This window comes from Adiantum capillus-veneris, chromosome 7, assembly GCF_014529385.1.
Source record: "Adiantum capillus-veneris isolate H3 chromosome 7, ASM1452938v2, whole genome shotgun sequence".
Classification (NCBI taxonomy): domain Eukaryota; kingdom Viridiplantae; phylum Streptophyta; class Polypodiopsida; order Polypodiales; family Pteridaceae; genus Adiantum; species Adiantum capillus-veneris.
Window position 1 is genome coordinate 122,698,406 of NC_140937.1, and position 12,069 is coordinate 122,710,474.

Below are 12,069 nucleotides of genomic sequence, written 5' to 3' on the forward strand. Positions count from 1 at the left end.
CTATTTTTCAAAAATCTCACTAGCAATTCATAGAATGGAGGACACTCCAAAGTTCTCTATCAAGAAAAGAGGAGGTCGTCATTGACACAAGACAAATCAATATAACCAGCTTATAACTAAAGAAAAAGCAAGATAATTCGACAAGGTTTACCATTTTTGAGATTCAGAAGTAAGAATGGGCATTTTCTGTGAGCAGGATTGCCAACTCATTTGAAACAACGCAGCTTAATCCTCTTCATGATCTTTGCTCGAGCCTCGAGCCACACTCAAGCTTCAGACCTTAAAAAATGTTTCCTCTTCAAGCTGAAGGATCATAATCACTAGCCACCAACTTCCAAGGACTCGAGCACCTAGCTACCATACGAGTACTGAACCTCCATGTGCTTGGTTTGATCATGAAACACTCATTCCTTGGCAATAGCAAAGCAACTCTGATTGTCATGTAACACAAGCGTAGCAGCAGTCTCAGGAAAGCCCAACTCCCCAGATAGTCGCGGAAGCCAAATGCCGTCACAAGTAGCGTAACGAGCTGCTCTGTACTCCACCTCTATAGATGAAAGCACTACTGTGGTATGCCGATTGCTGCTCCATGACATAGGTCCCGAGCCGAGTGTGATTGCTACCCTCGTAGAGCACCGTGGTAGAATTTCGGCATGGGACTGAGCAATGGCACATCTATTTTTATGTCTTTAGGCCACTCGGCAAGAAATTGTAAGTTGGTGAGGACTTCTTCTTTTTGCTTCTTCTCTTTAGGGTTTAGGTCCCTCGGCCGAGATCTGCACGTTGGCCCACTTCTCGGGGATTGCCACATCATCCCTGTCGCCGAAAATCCGGGTAGCTGACCCGACTGACAGCCTGTTCGATACGACCCACCGAGGCTCCACTGTTGCAAAGGGAGATTTCAGATCGAAGCTGGAGAGGATGTGACTCAGTGGAAGAGCCAATCTAGTGCAGAAGACAATCATGCCAATGCAAAGGGCACCCAAATTCGGGCAGCCTTGCACTTGCAACCACCAAATGCTGCCAGAGAGATGCAGCCAAACTGATTGGTGAAGGGAGGCATCCATAGAGCATGGGAGGGCTGACCATGGCTCAGGATGAGCCTAGGGCCTTAGGTCTCCTCTCAAGCATACTACGGGCACAATCCCCTAAAAACTAGCTGATGATTCATTGAAGCATCAGTTTGCTTTTTCTTTTTATACGCTGCCTCTGTTTGTTTAAATTCCTAGGTTGACTGAAAACGTAGCCTAGGCCCTAAACAGTGCCACACGCGGGTAGGCGGGAAGAAGGTGGCGCCAAGCATCTCCACAACCTACACTCATACCATGAGTCGAGCGGAAGCGAAGATGAGAGAGAGAGAGAGAGAGAGAGAGAGAGAGAGAGAGAGAGAGAGAGAGAGAGAGAGAGAGAGAGAGAGAGAGAGAGAAGGGGGCAAATGCAATGGCGCTGGTGATGGCAGCCGTCCTCGTGACCTGCTAGCCTCGCTTTGCCTCATCCTGCCGTCTGCTCCTCGCCGCCATTACACTGCACCGCTGCTATTTGTGATTCACCAGCCCAGGTCAGGAGACAGCCCCGCGCTCACTGCATGCTCACCCCTTCAGCCTGGGCCCCACTGTTCTGCCCCGAGCTTCACCCTCTCTCCATCACCTTCATTCTCCCCACTACCTCCCGTTTCAGCTTGCTCTATCACTGCCTCTCAGAGTCGGTCAGCATGTGTGTTGCTGCGTGTGTTTCTAACGGGACAGCACCACATGCCAACTGAAAAAGACTAATCTCTCGATGTGTCACGGTGAGGGAGGGTGCATCCAAAGAGTATTGAAAGAGGGGTATTCTCTCTATGCACAACCCATGAAGCTCAAACCATGATGTCATCTGTGCATACCAGCATGATGTGTCTCCCTCCATGGTAAGTTGTCTAGAAGATTAAAGCCTTCACGCGACTCGAGGTTCTCATCTCAGTTCGGGCTTGCTCAAAGACTATACCCCTCCCTGTTTTTCGAGCTACAGGGTGAGGGACGTTTACACAGAGTTGCAGTAGAGGCTCCACAGGTGGCAAAGTGCTGTTTTCAGAGGATCCAAGTGGTGGGCATCTGTGGGAGGACTTGTGTCATAGATCCCGACCCAGTAGCTCTTCAGACTGGCCACTGAAGACTGTGGCTTTGGGAGAGCTGTCCACTGGCACGAGTACTGTGGGATCCTGGAGAGTGGCTTTGGAGGGACCCTTTCTCCTTAGCAGACCATCCAGGTGTCCCTTTCTTTCAGTACATTGTTCGACTGGGACGTCACATACTAGCAGCGCAGAGAGAGGCTCGTCCTGCTGCAGCACCTCATTGGCAGGAGGAGGGTCTCACAACTGAGTTCCTAGCAGCTTTTTGGGAGAGGTTGTGGGACTCCAGACAGCTGAGGCAAGTCACTTTGTTCCAGTGGCTGGTTGCACACCGAGCTACAGCAGTTGGGAGCAGGCTTGTACATAGTGGTCTCTCGGCCGCATGTGCAACTTGTGACCATCTTGTGGAGAGTCAGCGTCACTGTCTTTGGGACTGTCCAACGTCACTGTCTTTGGGACTGTCCTTTGGCACAGCAGGTGTGGCTTCGTGTTCTTCGATTGATGCCAGCTCTTTTCACAGCTCGGCAGTACACATGGGGAGCAGGTGCTTGGTCTACTCTCACGGGCCCGGCACTTCAGTTTGAGCTATCCTCCACCAACAGGATGATAATGATGCAGGGGGGTCGACCTACACTCCAGCCTGCTACAGAGCTTACTCCACAGGAGTGGTGCAGTGAGAGAGAGGAGTGTTGGGAGCTAATTAGTGGCCTGACACTCTCGTTCACACTCTGGTTCATCTGGCGGGCCCGCTGCTTCCGCATCTTCGAGGCTCGCCTTGTACCACCAGCAGAGACTATCCGGGATCTTTGGCTAGAGCTGATCCATACTCTCAGAGGACAATTCGAGAGACTCCACAACAGCTCTGACCGCATGCGGGAGCGCAGAGAGGCTTTCCTTCGACTCTGGCATCCTGGGTGTCACGTGACACATCCAACCATATGTGTCCGTGGACAAGCTACAGCATGATCAAGGTTCAGTTCAGTCAAGTCAGTCTAGATTTAGAAGTGATCTAGCACTTTTTGTGAGTCTATTCGTAGACCGTGCATGCCCAGTCACTTGGTATAGATGCATATCCTCTGGTTGCACACAGCATGATCATAAGCATTCCCATCAAAATCCATTAGAATCCTTTAGGTGAATTTTCCAGTGCATTTAGCCTATTTTCCCTATTTTTGACATTTTTCACTTATTATTTTTAAGTGACTTTTGTTGGAAAGTAGGTAGGGCAAATTGAGTAAGTTTGTATATAAGCAAACCTAGACTAGCACTAATTGGCAGAAGAGGCAACAGGAGCACCTTGCTCAACAAGCAACTTCTCAGCAAGACCAACCCCCGTGACAACTCTGGCGTTTTCTCTCAACAGAAAGCCTAGCGTTTTTGCACCAGATCAGCCAGCGCTTTTGCAATTGCAGATTCCCGGCGACAGTAGACAGCAAATCAGCCCTAGCGTTAGCAGATTCCCAAGCAACACAACAGATTTCCTAGCGTTAGCAGTTTTCCCCGCAAGGACAGAATTCAGCCCTAGTGTTTTTTATTTGCAGATCAACCTCAGCGTTTTTGCAGATGATCGCAACAGAATCAGCTATAGGACCAGCGTTTTCAGTTTTCAGCCTTTACACACCTCAGATCGAGTCCCAAACCTCGCAGATCTCACCTTCCCGCAGCAGTTCCTCGCCGCACGGTCAGTTCTACAAGGTTTACAGTTTCAGCCTGAAAAACGCAGATTTCAGCATCTGCGTTTTCAGCGCGTCGTCATCGCATCGTCGTCATCGACATAGAGTCGAAATTCAGCAGATAGAAGATTAGCAGATTTCAGCCCATAGCGTTTTTGGACAGCAATAGAAAGACTGCAGATTTCAGCCCTTAGGTCGACTTCGTCATCACCGTCGTCATCGTCGACATAGCCTAGACTTGCATCAGTCACATGAGTCATCATTGTACCAGATTGTGCAATCAATAGTAGACCACTCTCGCCGACGAGAGTGGGACCTTCGGAGGAGGGTTTTTACAACGTCTCTGGTGTCGTATCTCTCTTCTCTCTCTATCTCTCAGTCTCATACACTTGCACGCACAGTGTCCATTCACTTTATTTGTGATCATAGCACTCTCTCATTAAAAGAACGGAAGGCTCTACCTTCCATAAGAACAAAAAGGAACCTTGAGCACAATTCGGAGCACTCATCTTGAGCAAAGCGCAAACATTCATTCCGCTACACCTAACATTGGTATAAGAGCTTTGGCAGTGTTCTGTATCACTCAAGGAAAGAACCACAAGAATCACAAGAATATTTTGGGCTTGTTGAGGTCGCACGAACCCAAGTTCGCTTGGGCGTGTCGATTCCTAATCGTGTTTTTGAAAAAAGACAGAAATCCAGGAAAGAAGGGCTTGTCCAACCTCCCCTTGTGTCTCTTTTCACTCATTGAGAGCGGACCGTGCACTTAGCGGCCGGCCAATCAACGTGAGATGGGAAAAAGCAACCTTGGTGTGAGCGCAAGGCCGCTAAGGGGCACGCACGCGGAAAAGAGTAGAACTCGGGTAAAGAGAAGATCCTTCTCAAACGCGGTTTGCAAGCGAAAGAAAACCTCAAGAACCCAAGAACCTCAAGAACCCAAGTTCCTCGTGAACTTAAGAACCCAAGACCACAAGAACCCACGACTTCAGAATGGTCATCACTCAAAGCGGAATGGATACTTCACTTGGAGGTGATGAGCATGAGAGAGACGAAGAAGAATTTTCCCCACCAGGAGGTTTTTCTGAACCTTCCCCATCTACGTCAAGGATTGCACTAACTCCTATGGAGGAGTTGAAGCAATTGTTTAAGGAAAGACGGTTAGACCGCGAAGAAAGAAAAGCAGAAAGAGAAGCAGAAAGAAAGGCCTACGAAGAACGAAGGGCAGCCATAGATCGTGAATACGAAGAAGGAATGGCAGCCATAGAGCGTCAGTACGACTTGGAAGAAAAAGAAAGTCAAGCCAAATTTGATCGCGAGAACAAAGCAAGACAAGCAGAATTTGATCGCGAGAACAAAGCAAGAATGCAAGAGATGTTGCGACTCTTTTCTCAAGTGCAGGCATAGATGCAAGAGATTCAAGAAAAGGAGTCTCTCTCAGTCTCTTCTTCTCCAAAGCATGACACACAAGACTTGCATGATTGTGAGAAGCATGATGATTGAAATGATGATGATAAGCATGATTATTTAATGACAAGCATGATGATTTGGATGACAAAGATAAGCATGATGATTTGAATGATATTGCTAAGCATGATGATTTGCATGATCAAGATGTAATTTCTCACAAGCATGATGATTTGCATGATCAAGATGTGATTTCTCACAAGCATGATGAGTTGCATGAAGATGATGTGATTGTTCACAAGGATGATGTGTTAGTGGATGCTTTTTCTAGCGAAGCTAACCTCGTTGTAGTTTCGATCAATCACGAAGAATCGATCTTGGCTCTCAAGCCTAGGTCCAAAGAACCCCGTCAGGAAGAACCGATGCCTAGGTCCAAAGAACCCTTACAGGAAGTATTATGTGTTCACATGATTGATACACACGCATTGTTCGAGTGCTTCATTCGTGATCGTTTCTTGTATTTTAGTCAGTGTCTTTATGTGATCCCTTTTCCTAGGCATGACATATTGTACGTTGAGCACGTTTCACTCATGGATGAGCACAAATGTATGCGGATTTTTCATGAAAAGCTGAAAAGTATGTATGTCAGGAAGTCACATTCCATGTCTCTTCCTTGGCATGACACAGTTTCCGAACGAGCACATGAACGTATGAGCACCAAGAGTGGGCATTTCCATTGTGTTTTGCCACAGCTGATTGCTCTAAATCATAAGAGAAAGATTCGATCTCATTGTTTGTATGTGTTTGATGAACGGGTTGTCACTCCGTCTCTATGTTCATCTACATTGCATACACAGTCTTTAGCGAAGACAAGATTTTTTCCACTCACTTTACATGGAATAGGTATGTTCATGGTTTTGTGTTGGAAATGGTTTCAAGAATTTTCAGCCCTGGAGATTCTTGAAGAAGAAAGAAGCATGACTCTCGACGAAATTGAAGCATCGAAGGAGCCTCAGAAGACTTTGTGTCGCTTTCGGCGCGGCCCAAAGAAGCAAGCTTTGCAGACCTTTATGAAGTTCAAGTACCGCACGACCCACACAGCAGAGTGGGCCGGCGAAGAGTCCCTTCCAAGATTCTGGATGCTATTGGCGATCTCCCTCGATGCCATACAGTTCAGTACCAGTACCTCACTTTGAAAAGGAGGGGATGTCACGTGACACATCCAACCCTATGTGTCCGTGGACAAGCTACAGCATGATCAAGGTTCAGTTCAGTCAAGTTAGTCTAGATTTAGAAGTGATCTGACACTTTTTGTGAGTCTATTCGTAGACCGTGCATGCCCAGTCACTTGGTATAGATGCATATCCTCTGGTTGCACACAGCATGATCATAAGCATTCCCATCAAAATCCTTTAGGGGAATTTTCCAGTGCATTTAGCCTATTTTCCCTATTTTTGACATTTTTCACTTATTATTTTTAAGTGACTTTTGTTGGAAAGTAAGTAGGGCAAATTGAGTAAGTTTGTATATAAGCAAACCTAGACTAGCACTAATTGGCAGAAGAGGCAGCAGGAGCACCTTGCTCAACAGGCAACTTCTCAGCAAGACCAACCCCCATGACAACTCTGGTGTTTTCTCTCAATAGAAAGCCTAGCGTTTTTGCACCAGATCAGCCAGCGTTTTTGCAATTGCAGATTCCCGACGACAGTAGACAGCAAATCAGCCCTAGCGTTAGCAGATACCCACAGCAACACAACAGATTTCCTAGCGTTAGCAGTTTTCCCCGCAAGGACAGAATTCAACCCTAGTGTTTTTGATTTGCAGATCAACCTCAGCGTTTTTGCAGATGATCGCGACAGAATCAGCCATAGGACCAACGTTTTCAGTTTTCAGCCTTTACACACCTCAGATCAAGTCCCGAACCTCGCAGACCTCAGCTTCCCGCAGCAGTTCCTCGCCGCACGGTAAGTTTCCGCAAGGTTTACAGTTTCAGCCTAGAAAACGCAGATTTCAGCATTTGCGTTTTCAGCGTGTCGTCGTCGCATCGTCGTCATCGACATAGAGTCAGAATTCAGCAGATAGAAGATTAGCAGATTTCAGCCCTTAGGTCGACTTCGTCATCACCGTCGTCATCGTCGACATAGCCTAGACTTGCATCGGTCACATGAGTCATCATTGTACTAGATTGTGCAATCAATAGTAGACCACTCTCGCCGACGAGAGTGGGACCTTCGGAGGAGGGTTTTTACAACGTCTTTGGTGTCGTATCTCTCTTCTCTCTCTATCTCTCAGTCTCATACACTTGCACGCACAGTGTCCATTCACTTTGTTTGTGATCATAGCACTCTCTCATTAAAAGAACAGAAGGCTCTACCTTCCATAAGAACAAAAAGGAACCTTGAGCACAATTCGGAGCACTCATCTTGAGCAAACCGCAAACATTCATTCCGCTGCACCTAACACTTGGCCTTTCTTCACCATGGTCCAGGGTGTGCTCAGATGGCACTACCGTCCACCTGTGTGGCTCTTCTCTCCTCCCATCTCTTGATTTAGGCTGGGTTCAGACTGAACCGGCGGAAGAAACAAGCCTTCCTAAATGTGCCGCCGCCTAGTGTGAATAGTGTGGAGGAGGAAAAGTGAGAACATGAAGGGGGCTGAGAGAGGCCATCAACTCTTCCAAGGGGGGGGGTGGTGGTGGTCTCGAAAGAAAAATGGAGGGCCCGACGGAAGAGTGCCTCCAGCCAATCAAACTTTGCCATGGAGGATCGACGCCCCTTTGCATTTTTCTTCCGCCGCCTAATCTGAACCCACCCTTAGCCTCATTGTACATATGCTGTTTTTTCATTGGGAGAGTCTCCCCATCATGATTGTTGTAACCCTCTCTTGCAGAGGTGGTTGTAGCCCAATGGGTAGTTTTCATTAACTAATAGAAGGATCTTTTTCTCGAAAGAAAAAAACTATTTTGGTTGTCCCCAACGCATTGACAGACTTGCGGAGCCGACTCCCGCGTCGACGGTCGATAGAAACCCAGGACCATCTCCAACCAAATAAGCGAAACTGGCCATTGGATTAGTACCTTACATCTATGGCATACGCCTTGAAAGTACAAATGGATTGTGTGGAGCATATGGCAAAGTCAACGGTTTGAAAGCCCTAATTTTCTTTGACCCAGGAGCTACAGAGAATTTCATCCATCCACAATTCTTGAAGCAAATGGACTTTGATTATGATGCAGAGGGTGGAGAAATTGAAGCTGAGCTAGCCACAGGGCAAACTCAAAAAGTGGTACCACTATTGGTGCTCTTCCAGTGACTATCCAAGATTATCATAGAAAAACCGATTTCCACATTATGAAGTTGGGCAATTGTGACGTTCTATTAGGCATGCCTTGGCATGACAAGAATGATGTGGCTCTCCAGGTTCGGAACCGAACCATCACCGTGATGTAGAAGGGCAAGCCAATTGTCCTCAAAGTTTAGTTGTCCGAACAAAACCCTGAATGAACTCTCTAGTTGTTTTTTAGTTAGATACTTTTGAACTTTGTTTGAGAAAGTATTGTTTAAAACTTTGTTTGACATTTGTTTGAAATGGATGGTACCTGTCTTGGTGCCGATTTGAAATGTTCGACTCTGGTTTCAATACTGGTTTCAATGATTGGTGATTTTACTCCCGGGTGGAGGGTGAGAAATGATGTTTGAGAATGCTTGTTCATACTCATGGCCCATACCCTTGTGGTTATTTGCGGAGGGAACTATAGAATGATTGAAAAGTGTTGTTTTTACTCATGGCCCGGACCCTTGTGGTTATTTACGGGGGGAGTATTGTTGTTGTTACTCATGGCCCGGACCTGCATGGTTATTTACAGGGGGAGTATTAAGAAGTCTGAGCAATGGTTACTCTCAGTACCTCCAAACAACGCAGGCTGCGTTCTGGGGGGCATTTGGTTGTAAAAGGCCTCTATATCTCATGGCCCGGACCTTTCCTTGATCAAAAGAGCCGAAAGGAGAAGCTAACTATTAACAAAAAAAACAAACTGATTGTCCCTCGAAATGACCCTCCGAAATTTTTGACCTAATTTGAGTTGTTTTGCAGATATGCTGTAATCGCGGACAATTACTCTCTTTCAAGGAGGGGAGATGTCACAAACTATTGACGTGTCAAAGCCCTGAAGAAGGGAGCCAACTTACAGATGTCGGCCGAGGGGCCTAAACCCTAAAAAGAACAAGTAACAGAAGAAGAAGTCCTACCAACTTATGGGGACCCCATCTGATGGGGCCCCAAGTTGACATAAAGGATTAAAATAAAGCAGGACTCACACACAAAGAGAAAGAATTGCGTAGCACAGCTGATGATGTGGCAATTGTACGGAAACTCCAAAAATTGCGCTGACATGATGACGTGGAAGACTGTACGGATTTCCGCGTTTTGCGCTGATTGTTGTACGGAATTTCGTGATTTACGCTGACAGCTTTTTGGCATTGCTTTTGGACCAGAAGCTTTTGAGTTTGAAGGCTTTTCATGTAAACTGCTTTTCATAGGCTAGGGGCCTTTAAATATGTGCTAAGGGCTCATTCTCTGGCATGCTTCCTGAAGAAGGTGTAGAGCGTGGAGTTTCCGCTTGTACTGTGTTGATGCAATATAAAGAAATACCGGAAGGGGCGCCAAGGTTTGGGGCCAATACTCTCTGGGGTGGAATTACGCCACTCCGTGTCGCGTGTCGTCTCTCTCTCTCAGTTCAGTTGTTATTGAAGTGTTAAAAGTATATTCGGTCTGTTCTTTTCTATTGGCACGTGGTGCCCGTCTTCTGACATAAGTTGAAACAACTTATACTAGGAAGTCTTGTAATTTATTGTCCACAAGTCATGCCACGTCATCAGTTTGTGACACGTGGCAACTGTATGGACAACCCGGAATTCGCGTTAGCTACTGATGTGGCATCCTGTACGGATTTCCGCATTTTGCACTGCTACATGCTGACGTGGCAATTGTAGGATTCCCATGATTAGTGTTAGGCTGCTTTTGGGAGGCCTGATGCTTTTAGTTTGATGCTTTTCATGTAACTACTTTTGAGAGGCCGAGGGCCTTTACATATGAGACAAGGACTCATTCTTTGGCACACTCCTGCGTGGAGGTGCGAGTACCGGCATTGTACTGAGTTCAAGAAATATAAAGAAATACCGAAAGGGGAGCCACCGTTTGGGGCCAGTTCTCTCTTGGGGTGGAACTCCACCACTCCCCGTCTCGTGTTGTGCATCTCTTTCAGTTAAGTTGTTATTTGAAGTGCTTAAAGTTGTTCACTCTGTTCTTTTCCATTGGCACGTGGTGCTCGTCCCCGTGACGTACGGTACGGGAAGAATGATAAATACGAGTTTGGAATGCAACCTTGGCTTGGATTAAGTCCAAGCTCCACAGTATCTATCTCTATCAACCTCCTCAGCCATGTCAAACAAGGAAGATTGTCATCAGGCTATCCTCACATTAAAGCCTCCCAATAAAATGATATCTCCATTCCTAGAGAACTCCCATATGTCCTCATCCAAAATCATGTAGGGTGACAATCCCTTGGGGATGCATCGTGAGATGTGCCAAGAGCAAAATAACATATTGCAATGTACCATGGTCTCACCTTGACCCACATATATCTGGCATGTTCATTCCTTTGTACAATATGAATGATGGATTGTAGCTCCTCTCTGTACAATATTGCCACACCTGCAGATTATCACCCTCTATGCTATTATCTCACCTCCTCTCTACATGACTCTCACCAGTATCTAGTCACCTTCAGTAGGGTGCTACCCGGTGCCTGATGTGTCTCTGAATAGAAGATAATGTCTTTGCCTTTGAAGCTGTCTTCAAAGGCGCCTAAACCAAGCATCAGTGACCCGTTATAGTTCCATGCTGCTAGTTTTAGGATTGTCCCATAGGCCTCACACCATCATGTGATGCGTCTCTCCAAGATCAATACTCTCCCCCCTCTATAGAAAACAATTTCCCCTCTCTCTCGCGCTGCTCTAATCTCCGGCATCTTCTCTTGCATGTGCGCTATCTGTGCTAGCGTGAGATCATCCCCCTAGAAAATCCCAATCTTCTCGAGTGTTGGTGTTTTCTTCAAAAGCTCCGGAAAGCGTATAATGAGCACTCCTTCCTTGGAGTTACCTTTCCCATCATTCCCTTTCTTTCCCACTCTCCAAGCCCCTGTGTGTGTAGGCTCGGAGATGCTCTTTTGTTTCAGAAGTTCATTAACTTCTTCCACATTGTTAGCGTCCTTGAGACTTGTAGCACGGATATGAAGAGCTCTTGTCTTCCTCTTTTGCTCCTCCTCCAAGGTCACGTTAATGAGGGTGGATGTGGGTGTATGTCAGAAACCGGTGACGTGGCCAGTGGGCAGCCCACACACACACACACTAGCTAGCGGAAGAACCCGGAAATCCCGCTGTAATGCTAACGTGGCAGCACCGTACGGACCTCCGAAATTTGCGGCTCAAAAGGTTGGAACAGTGCTGACGTGGCTGAGCCGTACGGACCTGCTTTTCTACCCAAAAACAGGGCTGAAATTACACAAGGCTTTGGAGAAAGCTTTGTGAAAATTTGCTTTATTTGAAAGAGCTTTTTATTTTGGCAGTTTTTGGGGCTCTGCTTTTGGCATCCCTTGTAAGTTGTAATGAATAAATAAGTGGTTTGGGCTCCCACTTCTCAGAGCATCTGGACGCAGAGTCTGAGAGTGAGACCCCTCCCACTCCTTGTACTTTGAGTTGCAGATTAATATAAAAAGAAATACCGAAAGGGGCGTCAGTCTTTGGGGCCAATATCTCTAGGCACGGAACTCCGTCGGGCCGTGTTGAATCAATTGTGAACTGTGAACTGTTTTGAAGTGAATCTCTG

The 12,069-nt window shown here is 46.7% G+C and overlaps 1 protein-coding gene across 1 annotated transcript in view; it reads right to left on the minus strand.

The window, feature by feature from the left end:
- LOC147454549 (putative galacturonosyltransferase 13) overlaps nt 1-12,069 on the minus strand; it is a 48,659-nt gene that overhangs the window by 1,064 nt on the left and 35,526 nt on the right. The window lies entirely within an intron of this gene.